The 13,413-nt window shown below is 33.6% G+C and overlaps 1 protein-coding gene and 2 non-coding genes across 3 annotated transcripts in view; 2 read left to right on the top strand and 1 right to left on the bottom strand.

Moving 5' to 3' along the window:
- Positions 1–13,413, bottom strand: part of LOC142972231 (rho GTPase-activating protein 23-like) — a 387,583-nt gene that overhangs the window by 364,205 nt on the left and 9,965 nt on the right. The gene's annotated exons all lie outside the window — the stretch shown is intronic.
- TRNAE-CUC (transfer RNA glutamic acid (anticodon CUC)) lies at positions 579–650 on the top strand. Its single transcript has one exon. It is a non-coding gene; the product is annotated as a tRNA-Glu (tRNA).
- TRNAE-CUC (transfer RNA glutamic acid (anticodon CUC)) lies at positions 2,231–2,302 on the top strand. Its single transcript has one exon. It is a non-coding gene; the product is annotated as a tRNA-Glu (tRNA).

Below are 13,413 nucleotides of genomic sequence, written 5' to 3'. Positions count from 1 at the left end.
ATTACTCAGGCAGGTCTAATTTAACCAAAGGCTAGCAAAACGATACTAAGTACTTTGAAGGTATTACGCAGATTTTTCTATTCATAGAGTGGCCAAAGGTTCGTGTAATACAACAATATCTTTCATTTAAGACCAACCAACTTTAAAGATAACAAAAGAGAAAGAGCCTAGCCTAAACTAAAAATTCGTTGTCATTCAGTGTGACAGGATTCAGACACGATGACGTCATTCAAAGTGTCTTATAGACTGAAATAGACCCTCATTGTTATGGAATATGCAAAATTGGCAACAAACTAATAAAAAAACTAAGGCCCTAAGGAGGTTAGGAACGCGTTTCAATTAATATTTAATAGGGAAATATCGATTTTCCTGATTCTTAAGCCTTTGTTTGACCCAACATGGAAAGCGAAGGGGTGCAAGCATATTATTAGCTGCACGAATCCATTACCAATACTAGGAACAAAATCACACGCTACTAAAACAAAGCCGCTAGCCGATCGTGGTTTAAAAAAACCGAAATATACTTTTGACCATTAAGTAAGGGAAAACCAAATACTGTTTTCGTTCATTACAATACATCCGATATGGTCTAGTGGCTAGGATACCTGGCTCTCACCCAGGAGGCTCGGGTTCGATTCCCGGTATCGGAATAATTTTTGCGACATTATTTTTTAGCTCATCAACTGTAGACTGAAAACATCAAACAATGAAACTCGTTTAACAACGAAAATTACGAAAAAGCATTGTTTTTTAAGGATAGGAGTTTAATTAACAAAACGGCTCTCTGCAGTTAATTTTGAAACCATAACTACATTCATCATTTAAATAGTAATATCCACTTTAAACTGTAACAACACTTGAAGGGCTCAGAGGGCATTCCTCCTTCAAACAGGCGGCCATATTGTGGTCACAAAAGCACAGGCGCACGTCTTTATTAGCCATGAATGGCGGTGCAGTAAACAATTGGAAATAGACGCGCTTCCCGCTCGCTGTTACACAATTTACTACTTTACCACGTGGTATTTGCAAACATACAAATATTATGTATTTTTTATGACATTTGCTCTCTATTACAAGTAGATGTGAATGAACAAAAATAAGTTGGTAGACTTGGTAGGTATCATATCAAATGGCTTTTTATTTCTGTCCAAATTGTTACTTAATATTGAAAAATTAGTCTTAAGCATCTGTCATAATCTGTATAAGATAAGATACATTTCAGCAAATTTTCAGTGTCTATGTGTTTTTCTATAGGAAAAATCCGTAAGAAACGTCTTCTCAAGATACGTTATTTTTCAAATGAGAAGCGTTGGTTTAAAATAGCGAAACCCAATAACAATAACTAATTTGAAGAGTCTTAATATTCTAAACATATTATTATACAAACCATACTATACTGGATAAAGATCTGGATATTTACCTGAAAATAAAGAAAAAAGAGATGAGATAACGTTAAAATACAAGTATTTTGATAAAAAAAACATCTTATCGCTGGATATTTTTTTCTTTCTTTCTGACTTGTACAATGACATGTCACAACCGAGGTTAGAGAAAGAGACAGGAGATCAAAAAGAGACAACATTTTTCAGCTGTAGTTTCCGTGTTAGAGGGAGATAGCATTAGTTGAATAGTACAGATGTAGTTTTAAGCTATTCGCGAGACATCTTTTATCTCACTGGGTCAATGATAACGCGGTCAAAAATAAAGTACTCATAACAATAGATCTGACTGTTATTGACATTAGGTAAACAAGAAACGGCTATCATTGTATTATTGTACAATATTTTGTACGAGTCGGATTAGAATACCAGACTTTTTATTTAAACTTCAACCTCCATGGTCTCTCGTCAGTTTAGCACTGGCCAAAAGGTGTCAAAATAATGAAAAGATGCCATTAGAGTTTTCTTTTTAATTATTTATTTTTTATTTTAAATGGCTATTATCATTTATTTTTTGTGCTGAACTGGCCAGACCTTTAATGATTTAATTTAATTTTAACCTTTTTTGCATTTATGATACATGATTTTATTTATTAGAAAAGTCACACTCTCAGTAGAGTAGTTAGTATTTTTAGTTAGTAGTTTTTAGTTATTTTTTAAATTTATTTCTCCATATTCTTACTGCTTTGTATTTAAAAGTACTATTTTCTGTTAACAAACTGATAGAGATGAACCAGTTCTAAATATAGACCACCGTCTCGCAGTCGACTAAAATGCTTTAACGTCCAACATCCGATATGGTCTAGTGGCTAGGATACCTGGCTCTCACCCAGGAGGCTCGGGTTCGATTCCCGGTATCGGAAGAATACACTTTTTGCCACATTTACTTAAACATTTTCTTGTTACTTATCTTTATTACATCTTAGGTAGGTATATTTTTGTTTTCTTTGTCAAAGATTGTTTACAACTCGGGGTGTGTCGAATCATAATAGTTTATTTTAAGATAACCTTACACCCAATAGATGTAGGTCTGTTATCGTTTCTAAGCAGACGATTAGCATTAGCTGGTGTTAGATAACAGGTCATGTTATTACGCAGTTAATATAATCATTGTGAGAGAAGTATCTATTTACATAGATCTTATCGCTTTATTTTAATGCTGTGATCTAGTTGTCTACTTTTTGGTTTACAAATTCAAATCATTTATGTTTCTTTATATATATTCTATTTGATTTTTTATATAAATATAAATTATTAATAAAATCTTTCAAAATCAATTTACATAATAGAATTCTTGTACATTTAAGAAAAAAACAAAATTTTATAAAAAAATAACTCAATTAATGTTTAAGTATACCTACGAAAAAAATACCTGAACAGATAAATAAAATACCAAACTATTCATTCAAAATATTTTACCGCTACAAAAAAAAGCTAAGAAAAAACAAAATACAACTGCATTCTTTTCACAAACTTTCATCCATAACAAAAGAACGTGCAAGGGTACCAACGTCATAAAATTGCACCAGACGGCAGACAGTCTGCCATTCCCATAAGACCTCTTGTCTATGGCGAGCTATTATTTATGCATCGAGGTCGTTATGCCAGCTCCTGTGCATTAGCTGTCGCCACGCTATCCGTGGGCTCATTCAGAAGCTATTCTAGTTAATCTTGTATGCAAAGAATAACTTAGGTCATGGTTCCTTTTAAGGATAAATGCAAGTACTAATGACAAAACGACTGAGGGCTAGTTTTACCGGATAATTTACAAGATAAATAAGCCATAACGTTTTATATCATAAAAATCGACAATATGAATATTTTTCTAAATAGGTATATAATTTTCTTTCGTGGTTGACAGTAATGACAAATGTCACAAGGTAGATTAAAAATTTACTCTTTTATTTGCCGGCACAATTAATGTCAATCAATCACATGACACCTGTCAGTCAAGTAACACATCGTAATTTATTAAGTCAAAATAATTCTCAGAAATAAATAAACAACCTTATCTCGCTGACTACACAGCTTTTGAACTTGAAAATAAAATCATAACAATAAATCGTTAATATGCGTTGCGAATAAAAACCGATATTACAATATTATCGGTTATTTAAATCCTTGGCCTACAATTTAAAAATAAATGTGACGTAAACGGTAGCCAAAGCGTTACCCTTACGGCCTATCACGATTCGAACATATTTCGATCGTAATCGATCCGCAATTTATAATCGATAAAAATAAAGTGTTAACGTGATCGAAAAACTGTGAATTTCGTTTAAGTAATAATAAGTAAGTACCACGTTAAGGCATTTTGTCCTAAAAAGGAGTGAGGCACAGGTCCATAATCATACTACTTAAAAAGCAACTCTTTCTGCCTACGCACGTGATATCAGCGACTACGTTGTAGGTCCTTATAAAATGGCAAAAGGATCGTATATGAATTAATTTAATTATAACTTAAAAGTATTACGGCTAATAACGATATAGATAGTGGGTATTAATATTTGTAGTACATATTAAGTGGGGTATGCGCGCTGATTAACAATTCAAATAGCTCATACGACGCGCCGCGCATTGATACCAGATACATGTCAATGAGAAGCAAAGTTTAAGTATATTAGCGTATCTACTGTAACTATGATTTTACTGCCGTAATTGTAATTATATATCGTTAAGTTTTCTATATTTTATTTCTTTTAACTGGGTTAGCTTTTATGGTAATAATAGTTAGTGCTTATTAAGTAAGTAGCATATATTTTTCTTTTCATTTGGGGCCGATGCGTAGAAACTACTGTTCTTTGCAATCTATGGCATGAAATATGTTTTATATCCTTTAAGAAATGTGTTAATCACTGACATTTATTAATACAGACGGCTTAATTGACATTTGACCGTGCCAACCTAACCTATAAAGAAAACACATGAGGTAGCCGCGTAATGTAAATGTCAAATTGAACTTTATCTACATTCTCGAATAAGGATTATACGGTTAATGCAACCTTTTCGCTGCTCGGCTATTGTTCTAAGGCTCTACGGTGATTGCTCAAGCCTTCAATGACTCGATTTGAAGCACGAATCGATTGAACCGTGAATTGATTTTGACACCGATACGATGTACAATCGAGTGGCGCTTGTACAACATTAGCATACAGGTTTACGCATCAAGTTTGTTACGAAACTAAATTATAGTTTAACCATATCAAAACAATGGGATTTGCGATGGGTTTTTGCTCTGACTCTAAATAGACGATATTTCAAAAGCCGATGTCATCTAATATGTATTGCCTTCGTCTATGTGCCTTCACGATTATTCACACTAAATCGGGGAGACGTTTCGTTTTCCATGATTTATCATTTCTCAAAGGACCAAAACAGACGCCTACACTAACGGAACTGCCTTACAGAAAGCGTATAAATCATGATTTATTTCCAATCGTGTTTTTAGAAATAAACAATCCTTCTTTGTGAAACTCTGTTTTCGTTTGTTGTTTATGGTTTTATAACTGCCGTACAAGTCGGAGATTCTAAATTTAAAATAGCGTTAGATTTTTTACTTTCTTTTTCGTTACACATGTAAGCTCGATTAAATATCAATAACATATTGAAATATTCATATATTTAAATGATTATAAATTTAAATAATCATATTCATGCATAATTATATGCAATGACTTTATTAGATCACACAAAATTTATAATCTCGAGACTGGTATCTATGGTTTCAATTAATTTTATTCGGAATGCGTGATCGTGTTATGCATATTTTATATTTTCACAAATTAATGGTGGATATTAACTACTTCCATCGAATAACTGTACTTATCATCATAAAATATTGACAGTGCTATATTTTCTTATGATATTTTAAATGTGTGACATTCTTTCTTAGCTTTATAGTAACAATTCCAAGGCTCCTTTAAAAACTTCAGCACTTTAGCAATATATTCAAAATTTCTAATGTTATATCCGATAAATACAGTAATAATACGATAAACAAATGTACAATGCCTTTCATTTTACGTTTAAAGAAAAGTATCAAAATCTATAAGCCTGTTTGTCCACAATATCTTTGCCTGCATTATATTCTCATATGTCAGTCAGTTCTTTGACCTCAGATTTGAATGTCCCGAATTCCCGATCGGCCAGGCACGATATGTTTTTACACTTATCTCCGCCATTTAAATGTCAATAATATAGATAAGGTGTTTTATTTCTAATTCTGACAGCGTACAAGGTTGCTGTGTAATACACGGAATAAACGTGCTAATGTTACGTAAGGATTAAATTGTATGTCTGTAACAATTACATTACCATTAGTGCCTTATTGAATAACATGAACTTTTAGTTCATCCCATATACCTACTTGTAAACACAGATTTATTATATTGAAGTCGTATACTATAAAATTGTATTTTTTATCGATTTACGACGGTTTACTATGCCCTAGTCATCGATTGTTTATTTACTAAAGACAAGCATTATCGGTACGTTCTAGAACCCATTCATTGATGGCAATTCCTAACGACATGAGATAATGACAGAATAATTTTGGCGTATTAATCTAAAATAGCAAACTTTATCGATATCGATACCTTTAATGTGACATTGAATCTCACAGTCACTCACAGTTTCTACTGATTTGAAATCTAAACATAAACCAAATAGCTAATAATACAAGCTATAAACTTAAAACAAACGCAAGTAAACCCACGTTTAGTAACTAGTATAAAACAGTAAGGATCGTTATTGACCTTACTACATTCGTATCACGTTCAAACTCGTTTAGTTGTCAGCTTACATTTATTAACACTAGTTCTACATTCACTTGCAGCTATTAAGATAATAGTTTATTATTTACCACTCATTTGTGCTGTTTGTAATGTCATTTATTGTTATTTTGACACTTATTCGACTTCTGATTTAAAAGCTTTGATCGTGCAGCAATAAATTATAAAGTCATTTTTGCCAATGTCAAATACAAAAGATAGGTAACTATTCCTAGTAACAAAAATGTGTTCGCTTGTTTGTCTATGTTTGTTCTTCATTCACGTCAAAATCTCTGAACCAATATAGATACAATTCGATATGCTGTTAAATTATATCCCTCACTACAATCCACAAAACACCGTGCAGAATGAGCTACGGCCATAAGATTGCAAATCAATAAATTTAGATTTCTGTGGCTCAGCATTTTAATAAGTCCATGCGTCTTTTACCCCAGGTTTCTGAGGTTCATTTAGCGGCAGTTTATCCATTAAATAGCGTTAAAACTCATACAAAAAATGCTATTGAATAGATAAACTACCGTTAAATGTTCTCAGAAACCAGGGGTTAGTAAAGTCCACAGCATATAACAGTCATCTTAAGCCATAACCAACAATTTTTCCCAAAAACAACATCTAAAATATCCAATTACAATACTACAGTTGTGTTGTTGTGTGTTGTGTATTTGTGTTTATTGTATGTATACAATAAACACAAATACACAATCACAAAAGGTATAATAACTGTCACATTTAAACATTTCCATACAAAATGCCGGCCATCAACACAATGTAAGTTGATGCACATTATCGTGACTATAACGAGGTTTTAACACTCATCATAAATATTGTAAATTGTGCGATAAAAACTGGACCTTGTGTTATATACGGTAAACATACGTGACATAAGGAACGGAAATTACAATGGAGAATGTATCAGACTCCTGGAAGTGATAAGATTCCTTGGGTTAAAAAGTACCACGTATTACTATGTATGTATCTAGAGATTAATTGACTGCCAAATTGTATTAAATTTCATTCAGTAGTTTTGGCTAAAATAATTACAAACAAATACTCACAACCTCTCGCGACCTTTATTTATATAAGCAATATTAAAAGAAAGTCTCCAATTATCAACCAAAAGAAAACAGAAAAGGGTTATTTCCTTGTCTATCCATATTTTAAATAATATTATTAAAGCAAGTTAAAACACAGTTATTATTAAAGCAAGCATCGCTTCTACATTTTTAAAGCCTAATATAGCCAAATAATTATTAAAACCCTAACACCATAGACAAATCTCTGCTTTAAACCAACTCCATCAATTTCCTTTTCACATATTTTTCGCATTGGTAGAAAGTTGTCTATTCCCAATACCAGATGTACTGTACAAAATATCAGTGTGTTACGAAAGGTCGGCGGTCGTCGGTCGGCGGTCAGTAGGTGTGTTCACTTCCATTTCTCTCCATATAGGGAAGGTGACAATGTTGACAGTGGTCGCACCCTGTATACACACGCGACTTATGTCCCTGTCTCACACCCTATCAACTAAGATGTAAGGTGGAAAGGTGCGCTTTCTTGGCGATTAGATGCTATTTTCTAAGTGGCTTTAAGTAAGACGTATTTTTGCGGGATTAATATTTGTGTCCCGTAAATTGGTATTGGATTTTCCTACAAGTAAGAAGTAATTTGAAAACTTTATTTAAAGTACAATTAGTACGTTTTCAAATAATTTTACTAGACAAGGAGAATCTTATCTAAATCATCACTATTTTAAACAACTCCGTAAAAGTTGGTTCGAAATCTGTTTTATCGATATAAAACTCTTTTTTTTTAATAGGCCCAAGTTGTAAAAAGCGAACATTGCTATCAACCGTTCATTCATAAAAATTCAATTGCTGCTAAAAAGAAGTGCATATAAATTGAACTGTGTTTTATACTCACAAAGAATTTGCATAGGATCTCTAATTGATTCGTTCAATCGTCATAGTAATAACTCAATTGGTAGTAAATTAGTACCTACTGCTTGTGCCCATTTCAATCAATTGCTAATATACCTTTGCAATGCACCTACCTACAAAGAATATATGAAAATGGGAAAGCAAATAAATTACAGACAGTTCAGATTCACTTTCTAGAGTAAATATCATTTGTTTTCGCTGCACCAACATCCATAGACATCTTATGAAATATAGGCAATTTAACATGATTTACGATTCCTTTTGAATAATGGCTCCAAAGAGCTTTGAAATCGAGCACATCACATGGATATTCTAAAACCGATCGAATGAAATGTAGAATTTTATTTAGAATTGAAACATATCGACGTGGGCGACTGCATACCTATAGCAGAAAAAAAGAACTAAGACCGCACGCTACCGCAGACATTCTTATTTTCCTTCTGTTAAAATAATTTCGCTTTGCTCGGAACACCCGCCAAAGACAAAGAGGCTAAATAAATAAGTTTGACGTTGATCTTTAAAGAAATGCCTCCGTCTGCTTTTTCAGTGATCGTGAATTATTACAATGTGAGGTAACTGTTTATTTAAGCAGTTTTTGTAAATGTTACTCGTGCGTATTTAACTAGAACACAAAACAGAACACACCAGAATTCTAAATAGTATGTACAAAAACCGTAGATAAATATTTACAATGGCGAATCACGCGTGAACGAAAATTTGTGCGTAACGCAAATAACAGCATTATTCTATTAACACCAATTTACACAAGTGTGATTATGAACACGGTCAAGTATCGTAGCGGATAACTTCTGAAGCCACTCACGACATTCACAAACAAACATGTGAAGAGACGAGAAGTTTAGAAATATTACGTATAAATATTGAGAACATTGTGAAGCATTCAAACAAGGCTTGTTCATTCCACAAATCGCAATAGCGATGACATGATCATTCATAACTGATGACTAACGACACGTCCGTGCAACACAAGTGTCTCATTACGCTGCATTAACGTAACCCGACCCTCGGCGTATTGTACCAAACATTCAGTCAACACGAATACAAAAAAATATATTAAATATTCGATCAAGCGTTCAACTGTCAACATTGTGGACCACCCTGCGAGGCCGTCGAACCTTTAAACCTGCCCGATCAAATAAACTATTCCCGGTGAGGGCAACGATTTACGTGCCATTCGCAATACTAAGACTTGTGAAGCAATACTGGCCACAATGAAAGGAGTGTACGGCTAGAAACAGAAAACAAACCGAGCACCCGTGAATAAAAACGTTTCGCAATTTTACAATCCTATAAAAGTCCACATCAAAGCGCTTAAACGACTTTAGGCGAACGATTACAACTTTCTGAACTCGCTTTTATTTGTATCAAACAATGTTTTTCACTATCTAACTCAAGGTTAAACGGTTGCCATCTCGTTTTTCTTTTCCTTGACTTTTGTTTGGAATTTATCGAGACAAAAAATAGTTTATGATCGTTCCCATGAAATCATCGCATCGATACAGGTGAAGGCTCTCGCGTTTTCGACCTCCTTTTTGGTTGCTCTTTTAATAAACATGAGCCGACCAAAATTTCTTGAAAATTGGTCGCCGCCGCCAGAGATGAAGTCATTTAAAAAAATATTATTTTATAATTTTATCGGTAAAAATACTTGATGACAGCATAAACTGAATGTGGGTTTATGCGATATACAGCGTGAAAATTTATTAAAGCCGTTATAATGAGGAAGCTCGAAGCATACAAATCTGGTGCTGACTCTGGTAGAACATATTAAGCAGTAAAGACAATTTCTCTTAGATAAATAAAGTATAACGATCATTGTTTACTTTTACGGAACAGTGATTAAACCACAGAATTTTCGAAACTTAGACCCGCAGCAACATAACTGTTTTTGGTCAGTGTTACAAGAACGCCGAAACTCAGTGATTCCATAACACAATTCCGAGAACATTGCGAATTGTAAAACGCTCGAAGTAAATTGATTCCGCTAACTTCTAAGAACAAAGTGCCTTGTTGTTTCCATACTTAGTACTCTCACGTCGGTAAATATAACGTAATATAATTAGTAAGACTATCTTAATTGTGAACATACACTGATCTATCCTGATGATTTTAAAAGATAGGTTAAGCTGAATCGTTTCAAAGTAGCGTTATCAATTTTTAATAGTCTTCTTGGTATACTTATTGACCTTTGAATAGTAGCAAAAAAAAAATCAAAATAAGAAAAGTACAAACAAAGTATAATAAGCCGTTTTATTAATCGTAGTAGTATTCTTGTTTCTTGAGTATTAGCATCCGCAAGTATTAGAAATGAAAAGCGCCGTAAGAGAGTCAGTAAAATGCATCTTATGTTGATTAGAACAATGGATATTGTTATTGTTATAGATTTTTTTCTATGTTGTTGCGCGTTTTCTATTGTTCTTTATTTTACTGCTTTATTTTACGTACATTTACTTTGTAGCAATTTATTTCGTAAACATTTGACACTGAAAGAGTATACCGTATATGCTCAAAGTTGTCTGATTCAAATGAGTAATCGAATATTTAGTATAAGTTTTCTTCTATTCCTGTTCTTATTCTTCCAAAACGTCAAATTGACAAACTTACAAGCTCCATATAATATCCTACAAAGTTAGGCTTTTTATTTTTTAACATCTTCTTATTTTACTTGCATGTATACTTTTCTATAATAATAAGTGAATGACAAATAATTCGTTTGAATCAGTTACATATTGATCATATTAAGTATCCGCCCTAATTGAAATTTCATTACAAGCCCCAAAAGCGTGTGTAAACCTTGTTGAACAAACCGCAAACCTTGAAATCGATCCGACCACAACATATCCACACTACTAGCCTACTTTTATCATAGATAGGTATTATTTTCCTTTTATATTCGTGATAAGGGAACATCGCTTTTATTCTTTAATACTAAAGGCTAATTTCGTGTGTAGATTTGCGGGTAGACCGTAAATGGAGAGTGACTTGACCACCTCAGCGGATCAACGAGACACAGACACGCCGTTAATTAGACGTATGTCAACACTCAATTCGATATATTTAATACATTTCCAATCCGATTAGGTTTTGCATACTAAACAGTTACTGTTAAGCAATGTACTGCAAGGAGTATGAAATAAATTTAATAAGAGATATCCCGTGTAATACAGGAAACAGTTAAGTCGCAAAACAACCGTACAGACGGTTATCCATATTTTAGTTACTTCTCGTAAACCTGCGAACATTTATGGAAACACCTTATGAATTAGCCTGGTATATAGAAATGGGTAACTTTATAGGTACCTAACGGTTTATCGAAACATACCTGGGCATACATATTTTTATTTAGGTACCTACCAAGAGTGACGACTTAACAAACACTATGAGAGGATCATACGAATGTGATTCGTAACTGTGGTATTATTATATCAGTTGGACTTTAAAAATTATAAATCCTATTTTCTAAGCTTCTATTGTTTAGAGAACGCCTTGAAATTGGCCGTGGTCAGTGTCGACATATCCATAAAGATGTAAGTTTGACGGCACACCGACGCAGGCACATACGTGGGTGTCAACTGCACTCACCCACGGTGATGGAAAGCGAAAGTTATACCACACAATGAAACACAATTTTATTATGAATATTTCCATCATCTTGTAACACTATCATCCATCTTCGATTCGACGTTACAATGACTTATGGGAAATTGAATCAATCATGATGTGAATAACATGTTTTTATACGAATATGAACGTACAAAATGACCAACATAACATCATTCTGTTTGTTGTTGAAATGTAAAGCTATTGAAACGTCCACAAGCCAGCATTTTCTTGTCATACAAGAAAACAGACATATCACCTACTATAACTATCAGAAAGTTTACTTCAATTCAACAATGGGTTATTAAAACCGTATTTATCAACTGCCAATGAATAGTCTCCTCGTAAACCGCCGCTGTCATATACATTCTTGTTATAAAGTATCAATCTCATTTGACACACAATCTAAATAGATTTCAGGGATAAAATATGACAATTAGATAGAGCGTACAGCCGTGGAGTCATCGAACTCTATAAATAGCTGTAACGGGCTCACAATGGGCTCTATCTGATCTATTGAGTACCAAGCTTAAATCTTATTGAGTGGTCTTTTACAGAAGGCCAATTCACGCCGCGCGCGGTGCTAACAAAATGTACAACTAAACTTGCTGTATAGTAAAGTGCTTTATTCATTTTCAATTTAGAAGATTCACTGATAATAATCATACGATCATAAAGTTTGATGAGTAATATTTATGGCTATGTATAAGATTTGTAAGAATGTAGTTGTGTTGCCGTAGTTTTTTCGCGGTTAACCACATAACAGGAATGTGAGACAACAGCCGTTGTGCCTAGCTAGTCTCATCGGACAAGTCGTACTAGTTTCGTAATAAAAACTGACTCTAATCTAAGTAGACGCATCTGGGTATGTAGGTAATTATTTATCTCAGGCTTTTTGTTTTTTTTTTGCCAAGCATCTCTCATTTGGTCAAGAAGCCCTTTAACTAGCGATGACCCTGACGGAAAACACATTTGAAAATAACTGAAGGCACATAATAGCGCCATTATCTCCAAATGACAACAAAAACTACTTCCTTATGTTAGAAGATTTCATCACATCTTCGCACACCAGTACCACTCGCGTCGTCATTTAATTATCTTAATTTAATTAAGCAATGCCTATTAACGTCTCCGTTCATATAAACGGTCTTCGTAGTGCCTCAAGTTACCGTTCGTGTCGTGACGAGCTCTTAATTGAGCTTTTAGTGGTGACAAAGAATAATGAGAGACACGATTGGTATCGAATTCAAGATGGCCGACCCACTTTTAGCGGGAATCAATTATTTTCACTGTCTCCGAAGTCAGATTGATAGACGAAAGTTATTCTTCGTTACTGTTGTTGTTGTAGGTACTCAGTTTTCAGTTAAAGGTACCTAATTATTATTGAGTAACCTGGCAAAGTTGGTAATTTGAGTCTTCGCGTTTCAAAGAACAACTAAAAGTTTGCTTTACCTGTTGGAATGGTTCAAGCGGCTTGAATTACTACTTTATAACAACTAAACAATTATTTTTTCATGAACGTTGTGTATAATTTAATCAATCTTTTGAATATCCAGACGCTGATTACTTCAATAAAAATAAATCAAACCCATCATAACTTCACATCTGTACGTTACGCGTAATCCA

This window comes from Anticarsia gemmatalis, chromosome 4 (assembly GCF_050436995.1).
Source record: "Anticarsia gemmatalis isolate Benzon Research Colony breed Stoneville strain chromosome 4, ilAntGemm2 primary, whole genome shotgun sequence".
Taxonomy (NCBI): Eukaryota; Metazoa; Arthropoda; class Insecta; order Lepidoptera; family Erebidae; genus Anticarsia; species Anticarsia gemmatalis.
The sequence above is the reverse complement of the archived record's forward strand: the minus strand, read 5'-3'. Positions and strand labels throughout refer to the sequence as shown.